The sequence below is a fragment of the Prosopis cineraria genome, unplaced genomic scaffold, assembly GCF_029017545.1.
Source record: "Prosopis cineraria cultivar Desert tree isolate PC_DT_omini unplaced genomic scaffold, ASM2901754v1 PC7, whole genome shotgun sequence".
Classification (NCBI taxonomy): domain Eukaryota; kingdom Viridiplantae; phylum Streptophyta; class Magnoliopsida; order Fabales; family Fabaceae; genus Prosopis; species Prosopis cineraria.
The window spans coordinates 1,960,865-1,971,538 of NW_026555338.1; the positions used below are offsets into that span (position 1 = coordinate 1,960,865).

Here is a 10,674-nt window from a genome sequence, read left to right on the forward strand (position 1 = left end):
TATCATATTTAAAAATTCAATCAAAAATAATTTCTTATAATAAATTAAAATCTTTCCTATTTTCTTATATGATACAAGTTTCCTTATTTTTTATATCATATAATAACTTTCTATATTTATATCATATTTATTAAAATATGATATAAAATATTGAAATATCCACTACCCAATCACGCTTATGAATCACAAGTCCATGGATGAATCTTCCATTTTTATAAAAATTGTGACTCATGATTGTAATGCTCAGTCAATCACGCAATATCCAATCGGTGGATGAATCGTCTTCTCTTCTATTCCGAACTAGCGTCATCCTTCTTCCTCATCTTCTCTTCTACAACACATAGTCCCAATTGTCATCTTTGCTTCTCAAATACCCAGTCCTTGTTGATCTCGATCTTTTCTTCTCTACTGCTTCAGGTTGCTATTAGCCGAGCGCCTTTTGATCATGCAAAGTGCACAAGGCGCCCTTAGGCGAGCGCCTGACCAAACCCATCCCCTCTCTTCATTGAGAGGTGATGGCCACGTTCAGTGCCTCGCCTTTGCACCTTAGGCGCTAAGGTGAGCGCCTTTGACAACACTGCTTAATATGGGTTTACAAGCAAACTCACTATGATATCTAATAGCTTGTGTTATTGTACCAATTCTTTATCCTAGGGAAGATGGGAATCCACAGACATGATCAATAATGAACTTCAATAAATTTTTTGTAGCTCATTCTCTTGCTTCTTTATCTTTATATCAATTCTCAATTGGATCCACAAGCTACAAGAATTAAAATATATATTATGATAGTGATAAAAAATGCACTGGTATAGCAAGAAAACAAGCATTATTGGACGATAAATCCATTATATCAATTGCTTCAATTCTTAACTAACAACATAAAAAAGTGAAGATGTAATTAGGTGAAACAATACAACTACTTGGGTAACTAATAGACAAGACTACATAGTGCATAGTCACTAAAAAGTTCTTTTCTAGAGGAACTTTCTTATGCCAAAATCACTCATATATTAGAACTACAGTGGTGTTGTCAAACTTCTCTCCCAATGGAACTTAAGTTCTTATCAACTACAGTTCTTCCCTGATTTTGATTGACAGCACTTGCATCCATTATCTTCACCCGGCTCTGTTCCAAATATGTGCATGATGCAACCTCAATCTCTTATATCTAGTGTTGGAGCCAATATTGCTCTCTCACAGAAATATTCTAGTTCACTGAACCTATCAAGCAACATTGGATAAGTAGATTGAACTATTGCTTTAATTGGATCATCATAATTCATAATAAACAATTCAGGGAGGATTTCAATTTCTACAATTCCTTAGTATGGAAGACCTAAAGACCCATCACCTACACTTAGCAACCATTGTGAGAAGATTTCAATTTCTTCCTTCTCTGTTTCAGATGTAGAGCTTTTGAGTCTCACATTTTTAGTAAGTTTGAAAAGCTTACAAGCATACCAAATATAAGAATAATTAATTGTTGAATTGACAACTTCTGCACGTCCTCCCTTTAGTGTTATGATAGGAAATTAGTCGCTTATCCTCAAAATTACACTAAAGCTAACCCTAATGCAATATAGGGCCAACCCTAGGTCATCTCCCAAGGAATGGTTTTAAGTCTAATTGAAAGTTATCTAGTGAAATAAATCAACCAAAGTTTGTAGGAATTTAGTTATCTAGCTAATTATCTAAACTAATTACCTAATATGCAAGTAATTAAAATGCTAGTGAAAGTGAGTGAAATGAACTTCCCTTTTTACAATAATGGAACCCTAGAGATTAGTTGATTTTGGACTCATTATCTTCTCATGATTAGGCTAAGTTTAGCTTCCCTTTCCTCTTGACTAAAGCTGTCATGACTTAAGAAAATTATCCTAAGCCAATTAACCTAATTAGCTAACCTCCCTAGGTCTTAGATTAAAGTCCCTAGTTCAATTAACCAATTGGTGAAGACATTAGCCAAGTGATTCACTCAAAATCCTCTCTCAACAGCCATGGTCAAACACATAAATTGAGCAACCACAAGATTATGTCAAGCTACTCAACAACACAAGCATTAACACCACAAGATTATGCAATATTAACACAAGAAATTCACTAATTGAAAAACACAAGATTATGTGCCAAACAAAGAGTGGCAAAATTCAGTCATGGCTGTCCAAGGAAGAAATTAAATGAAACAATCCTCTCTCTTTACATCAACATCAAATTCAAATTAGAATTTATAAGCTAAGATGATTAAACCCTAGATTAAGGAATCTAACCATCTAGTAAAAAGAGAAGAGGATAGGAAACAAAAGAACTTAGCCAATTTGAAGCTCAAGACTCATCCTCCATCTTCATCTCTCTAGGATTCCACAAAGAAACTTAGCCAATCTTCATCTTCAAGAACCCTAGTGATTGCTTGTGAAGGCCAAACTCCATAGCTCTTGAATGATGGAAATGAGCTTCAATCCTTGTGAAAATGGAAGGGATGGAACGAAAATGAAGAGAGGAGAAGAATGGTATGAGTTTTGTGGAGGTTTGGTGGCTGAAAATGGAGGTTAGGGTGCTGGAAAATGAAGAACAAAAGAGAGAAAATGAAGAACACTATGAACAAGAGAGAGAGAATGTGGAAGATGAATGAGATATGTGTTGGATCCCATTTGGGACTTAAAATGGCGTGCTCCTTGGTGTCTCCCATCAGCTGAAGCTTAATTAAAATAAGGAAAAAGAAATTAAAATGTAAATGGGAGCCTTGTCACACTTGCAAGGTGGCAACTTCCTATTGGTTTGTAGATGATTCCAATGTGTGCCTAATTTCCCATGTGTCATCCACATCATTTTAGCTGATCTAATCCCTCAAAATAATCATAATTCACGTGCAAACCATCAGCCATTGTCCTCAAGGAGTGTTGACCTCAATTGCCCAATTGATGCACAAGTCACATGCCACCTATGTCACATAAATCACATAATTCAATTAAATAGCATATGATATAATAAAATCTAATTCATGTCCAGAATTAAATTCATAATTAGAAGGGAGAATTTATTAAATTAACCAAGTTTCAGGCTGCACAAAATTATATAAAAATTTTCACACAAAGGCAAACCAAAAACTAGGACAAACTAAGACACTTAAGAAAGTGTTGACTTTTTTATTTAATTACTCCCAAACTAAAATGAATTTTAAAAATATAATTTCACCATTCATCAACTGGACATAAAATGCACTTTGTCAATTTTTCTTGTACATTTTCTCAAAAGTTCATTTTTTGGACCAAAATGCCCCTAGTGCACTGATCTTAGAAACTTAGGCAAAGTTCCAAATCTAATGCAATGTGTGCACTTGAAGGTGATAAATCATTAATAAAATGGTCCTAATTGACAAATAAAAGTGGGTAACAAATGTGTTCTATCAATTCCCCCACACTTAGCTTTTGCACTCCGGGCAAAATCAAGTGAAAAAGGTCCCAAAAGAAACTATAAGACAAAGAAATAAGAGAAAAACATTGTTTCAAGTCACTAAAATACTAGCTCATGAACTTCTACAAATTATCAATCAATGTGGCAATAATTACGAAAGAATTATGCACATCACAAACAAACCCTTACCAAGAATCAATGTCAAAGAGTAAGCCTCTCTAGGTTAAGTGTTTGCTCTCATCACTCAAAGTGTATAAGGTATTAAATTTCACTCAAAATTTCTTAGGATAAACCCTACTATGAATTTGTAACCCTTCTACATCTCCATCACTAAATAGCACTTGCAATCAAGAATCAAATGGACTTTATTAGGTTGTGATATAGGTAATGAAAGGATGTCTAAGAAATGCATGTATATAAAAAAAAATAGGGTTAGCATCAAAATAATGCTAAATCAAGATATATCCCCTTAATATGCAAAGCATAACCTAACTCAATTGAGTGAACACCTTAACACAATGAGGATGGAAAGAAATGATAAGAAATAATAAAACAAATGGAATGGATGAGCTAGGCAACTTTTTATTTTTATTTTTATTTTTTTTCTTTCTTTTCTTTTTTTTCTTCTTTTTTTTTCTTTTTCTAGCAACTTTATTTCTTTTCTTTTTGACTATTTTTTTTTTCAAATCTATCTTTGTTGTTTTTTTTTTGGTTGCCCCTAACTCTTTGAAAACAATGGAAGTAATGGATAGAGAAATGATAATAGGCATCCACTCATTTGATCTAGGACATGCAATGAATATTAAAAAGACATATAAAAGTGTAACATGCATTCCTTGGGGAAAAATAGGGTGAATATTTTTTTTTTAAGAATCAAACCAAAGGCTCAAAGTGGCTAACAAAGGATAATAAATAATAATAGGTTGGCTATTTGGCTCTTGGCTATTTTTTATGAATGCCATCTCTCATCTCCTATCAAACAAGTGCAAGATATATGGTCTTAATTAAGAAGTGAAACAAATTCTAGAGGGTAACATCACTAAGGAATTAATCACACATGAGTGTTTAGCCTCTTCCATGAATGGGTAATATGCCACTCTAATCCATTAATTCAAGGTAAAAGAATGTTCACTTCACACCTATTCAATCCTAAAAATTACCACATCTCAAGAATCAAAATATCCATTCAAGAGCTAGGTAATTAAGTAACCTCAAACAAAACAAAACAAAGAAATTTTTTTTTTGAATTTTTTTTTTGCAAAACCAAACAAAACCAAACAAACAAAACAAAATGTTTATTTCTCTCCCCCACACTTAAATCATGCATTGTCCTCAATGTATGTATAGACTAGTGATAAAATAAGGTGAGATCAATAATGAATGCATAACAAAAGTGTGGTGCAGATATTTTTTTTTTCAAACTAAAACACAAAACAAAGAAGTCAAATAAAGCAAATAAACTCTAATTTTCCTACTAGGTTCATCTCCCCCACACTTGAACTATACCTATCATTAAATATATCAATTAAAGGAAGGTAAAAGCTCAAGGTTAGAGAGATACAACCTTATCATGGTGGTTCAAAAACATGTTGAGAGAAGTCCTCCTCCTTTTGAAGTGATTTGGCATCTTTGTAGAGCTTGCATAGGTGACCATTGATTTGCATAGTGGAACCCGTGGCTTTATTCAAGAGTTGCAAAACCCCATAGGGAAACACCTTGGTCACTAGATATGGTCCCTCCCACTTAGACTTCAACTTGGCATGCTTATGAATAAACCTTGTTTGGAACAAGAGGACTTGATCTCCTTCTTGGAACTTTTTCCTCAAGATTAGCTTGTCATGAAGGATCCTTGTTTTCTCCTTATAGATTCTAGAAGACTCATAGGCATCCAACCTAAGCTCCTCAAGTTCTTGCATTTGAAGAAATCTCTCCTTAGCCGAAAGATGGAAATCCAAGTTTAGTTTCTTGATGGCCCAATAGGCCCTATGCTCTATCTCCACAGGGAGGTGGCAAGCCTTTCCATACACCAATCGAAAAGGAGACATGCCAATGGGAGTCTTATAAGCGGTCCGATAAGCCCACAAAGCATCCTCCAAGTGTAAAGACCAATCCTTCCTATTTGTGTTCACCACCTTGGTTAGGATTTTCTTGACTTCTCTATTTGATACTTCGGCTTGGCCATTAGTTTGGGGATGATATGGTGTAGAGATTTTGTGATGCACCCCATATTTAGCCAAGAGAGCCTTCATCATCTTATTGCAAAAGTGGGATCCTTGGTCACTTACCAAGGCCTTAGGAACTCCATACCTACAAAAAATATTAGATTTGAGAAACTTCAAAACAATCTTAGCATCACAAGTTCTAGTAGGAATGGCTTCAATCCACTTTGAAACATAATCAACACCAAGTAATATGTACTCAAAACTAAAGGATGGTGGAAAGGGACCCATGAAGTCAATGCCCCAAACATCAAAAATCTCACAAAATAAAATGGGTTGTTGAGGCATTTCATGTCTCTTACCCCAACTACTAACCTTTTGACATTTCAAGCATGCTTTACAAAATTCATAAGAGTCTTTAAACAAGCTAGGCCAATACAATCCACAATCTAAAACCTTCCTAGCTGTCTTATTTGAGCTAAAATGACCACCACATGCATGAGAGTGACAAAATTCAAGAACAGAAGGCACATCAACATCATCAACACACCTCCTAATCACTTTATCACTACAAATCTTCCACATCAAAGGTGGTTCCCAAATGTAAAATCTAGACTCTCTTTTCAATTTTTCAATGGCAAAACGTGAAGCACAAGGAGGCAAGACTCTACACTCAATATAGTTAGCAAAAGAGGCATACCATGGAGGCTTAGATGAAATGGCACACAATGCCTCATCAGGAAATGAATCACAAGGAATAGTAGGGTTAGAGTTTACCATAGTAGCTTTTAAATGAGGTAGTCTAGACAAATGATCCGCTACTTGATTGGTAGAACCACTCCTATCCCTTATCTCCACATCAAATTCTTGCATTAAGATCACCCATCGAATCAAGCGAGGCTTAGAATCTGTCTTCTTAAACAAGTACCTCACAGCAGCATGGTCAGTGTACACAACAACTTTAGAGTTAAGAAGATATGATCTAAATTTATCAAGTGCAAAAACAATAGCAAACAACTCTTTCTCAGTTGTGGTGTAATTAACCTGAGCTGAATCTAGGGTCCTAGATGCATAAGCAATCACATATGATAACTTGCCCTCTCTTTGACCAAGCATAGCTCCCACAGCAAAATTAGAAGCATCACATGACAACTCAAAAGGTAAAGACCAATTTGGGGCTTTAAGAATGGGAGGGGAAATGAGCATGCTTTTCAAAGTGTCAAAACTCCTTTTGCAAGCATCATCAAAAACAAAATCAACATCTTTTTGTAAGAGTTTAGACATAGGCAAAGCAATTTCACTAAACCCCTTTATAAATCTCCTATAAAAGCCTGCATGTCCCAAAAATGATCTCAAATCTTTCAAACAAACAGGATATGGCAAAGAAGCAATCACATCTACTTTGGCCTTATCCACCTCTATGCCATTGGAAGAAATCAAATGGCCTAAAACAATTCCTTTATCTACCATGAAATGGCATTTTTCAAAGTTAAGCACAAGCTTCTTTTCAATGCACCTACCAAGCACTTTATCTAAAGAATGCAAGCATGAATCAAAGGACTCACCATACACAGTAAAATCATCCATAAAGACTTCCATGCAATGTTCAATAAAATCACAAAATATGGACATCATGCATCTTTGAAAAGTACCAGGTGCATTGCAAAGACCAAAAGGCATCCTCCTATAGGCAAATGTACCAAAGGGGCATGTAAAGGTAGTCTTATCTTGGTCACTAGGAGCTATAGGAATCTGAAAATACCCACTAAACCCATCTAGGAAGCAATAATGGGACTTGGAAGCCAATCTCTCAAGCATTTGATCAATAAAAGGCAAAGGAAAATGGTCCTTCCTAGTCACATTATTGAGCTTCCTATAGTCTATGCACACTCTCCAAGCATTTTGAACTCTAGTTGGAACAAGCTCTCCTTTCTCATTTTTTACCACAGTAATCCCCCCTTTCTTAGGTACAACTTGGGTTGGAGACACCCACTCACTGTCAGCTATAGGATAGATGATCCCAGCACTAAGTAGCTTAACAACCTCTTTCTTTACCACATCTAAAATCAATGGGTTAAGTCTCCTTTGTGGTTGCCTAATGGGCTTAGCATTGTCCTCAAGAAAAATTTTATGTGTGCACACAATAGGGTCAATACCAGGAATGTCAGCCAAAGTCCAACCAATAGCATGTATGTTCTTTCTCAACACATCAAGTAATGCATTTTCTTCCTCAAGAGATAAAGAGTTAGAAATTATTACCGGAAGCTTCTCATTCTCAATGAGATATGCATACTTGAGATTGGATGGTAAAGGCTTCAACTCCAAGGTAGGTGGCTCTACACAAGAGGGAATGAGCTTCTTCAAGTCTAATTTGGTGGAATATTCCATGGTACTATCTTGTCTTTTAGGCTTCTCACTTGTTTTTGATTTCTCCTCTTCTTTCTTTACAGCCTCCCCCTTTTCTTGCAACTTGTCCTCAAGTGCTTGGACTTGAGCCACGGCCTCGACATGTGAAAGTGTAGAATTTTCCTCCAATAGCTTGGGAATCCTAAGAACATCAAGCTCGAGTGGAGAAAAACTCATAGATTCGGCCTTAATGGCTTTAGTACCTACAACACAAGAAGATATACCCTTCTCAAGCATTTCAAGATCAAGCATAGGAGATATTTTAAACAAATCATGAGAAGAAGTAGTTGCATCATTCAAGCATGCATCAATCTCTAAACAAATAGGACAACTACATCCATCAATACATGTAGTAGTAACAAGAGACAAATCATCATCAACATGTGAGAAAGAATCAAGCATGTGAGACTCACAAGCATCATGAAGCAATAACTCAATGGAACTTACACCTAACAAAGAATAATCCTCAAAAGGATGTTTCATTGCTTCATATATATTAAAAATAACATGATCCTCTCCACATTTCAAAATCAAACTACCTTTTTCCATGTCAATCAATGTACGGGCAGTCCTCATAAATGGCCTTCCTAAAATCAAAATATCATCCCCACTCCCTTCTTTTGACATATCAAGCACATAGAAATCCACAGGAAATAATAGACCTTTAACACAAACCAACAAGTCTTCTACTACTCCATGTGGTCTTCTAACACTTCTATCCGCTAATTGGCATATCATAGGTGTCTTATGCATGCAATCAAGACTCAAGGCATGATAAATTGAAAGAGGCATAACATTAATGGCTGCACCTAAGTCTATCAATGCATGAGAAAAATGTGTGTTGCCAATCTTGCATGGAATTGTGAAGGAACCGGGGTCCTCACATTTTATAGGGAGTTGAGGCTTCATGATAGCACTCACAGATGAGGGTAATTGTACCCTTGCATTAGGCCTAAATTTTCTTTTATTTGTACAACAATCTTTCAAAAATTTGGCATACTTAGGAAAGTTCTTAACTACATCCATCAAGGGTACATTAACATGAATCTTGTGGAAGAAATCATATACCTCTTGATCAAATTGTCCCTTTACTTGCTTAGGGACCACTTGTGCTTGTGGAAAAGGAAGCTTCTTCATAATCTCTTGACTTTGCTTTCCTTCTTCCTTCCTTGAACTCTCCTTTCTTGTTTCACTTTGCTCGGCCTCTCCCTCTTTTTCCTTACTAAACAACTCGGCCATAGTCCCCTTTTCCACCTTAGATGGTGGTTGCTCACATATGATCTCCTCAATGTTTTCATCCTCATCATCTCTACAAAAAGATGCATCATTAGGAGCAAAAGAAGAACTAGAAACATTAACATCAATTGAAGAATTTAAAGAGGGCTTCTCGGCCTTCCCTTGTCTTTTGTCTTCTTGTACTCTTTCTCCCAACTCCTTGCCACTCCTCAATGTGATAGCATTAAGATTAGCTTTAGGATTAGCAACGGTGTTGGATGGTAATGTAGAGGCTTGAGCATTGGCTGCACTTAATTGGTTAGCAAGCATATTCATTTGAGAAGTAAGGGCATCAATTTTAGAGTTCATGTTCTCACACTTGTTACCCATACTCTCTACCTTGTTCCCTAAGCCATCATACATGTTTTTATACAAAGAGTTCATTTCAATCAACTGCTTACGTAACACATTCACATCATTAGAAGAGTTCGAATTAGAAGAACTCTCAATTGGAACAAGCCTCCTATCACTATAAGAATTAGAAGAAGGTGTAAGAGAATTACCACTTGGATTGTAGCTTTGAGAAGAGCTACCTTGAGACAAATGAGGTGGAGGGTCACGGCCAAAGGTGTTTTGATAGGATCCTCTTTGTTGATTGTCTTGTAAAGCCACATTTGGATTTGAATAGGAGAAATTAGGATGGTCTCTCCATGAAGGGTTGTAAGTATTAGAATAAGCTCCTTGCCCTTGCCTCCCACCATAGGATTGTTTTCCATTGTAGATAGCATTTACTTGTTCAAACTTAATAGGACAATTGCTTTCTACATGCATAGGTGAGTCACAAAAAGTACAAGAATAAGGGACAAGTGCTTGAGAAGTACTTACATTGCTCACTTGAGATATTTGTGGAGCCAACATTCTCCCAATCTTGGCAGCTAGCAAGTCCACATATGAATCATTAAGAACTGAGGAACCTACCATATTCACATTTCTCTTTTCCCTTGTAGAGTATTGAGCACCACTTGAAGCCATCTTGTCAATTAGTTCCCAAGCCTTTAAGGAAGTGAGGTCAATCAAGCATCCACCACTAGCGGCATCAATGTTAACTTTGTCTCTTGGAATCAAGCCCTCATAGAAATATTGGACTAAATTCTCACTAGAAATTTGATGGTGTGGGCATTTAGCCAAAAGGCCTTGGAATCTAGTCCAATACTCATAGAGACTCTCATCCTCTCCTTGTTGGACCCCATAGATTTGCTTTCTCAAATTGGTGACCTTGGAATTTGGAAAGAATTTATCTAAGAAGAGTCTTCTTAGCTCGGCCCATGTGCTCACTTTCACATAAGAAGGGTAGTTGAAATACCATTCCTTTGCTAAACCTTCAAGAGAAAATACAAAAGCCTTAGCTTGAACATCATCAACATTTACATGCATAGGCTTCATAGTATCACAAACCAATAGGAAAGTATGCAAAAACCTA

The 10,674-nt window shown here is 36.2% G+C and overlaps 1 non-coding gene across 1 annotated transcript; it reads left to right on the top strand.

Annotated features, from left to right (window-relative positions):
* Positions 1 to 10,356: 10,356 nt before the first annotated feature.
* Positions 10,357 to 10,463, top strand: LOC129316981 (small nucleolar RNA R71). Its single transcript, XR_008594889.1, has one exon. It is a non-coding gene; the product is annotated as a small nucleolar RNA R71 (small nucleolar RNA).
* The last annotated feature ends 211 nt before the right edge of the window (positions 10,464 to 10,674 follow it).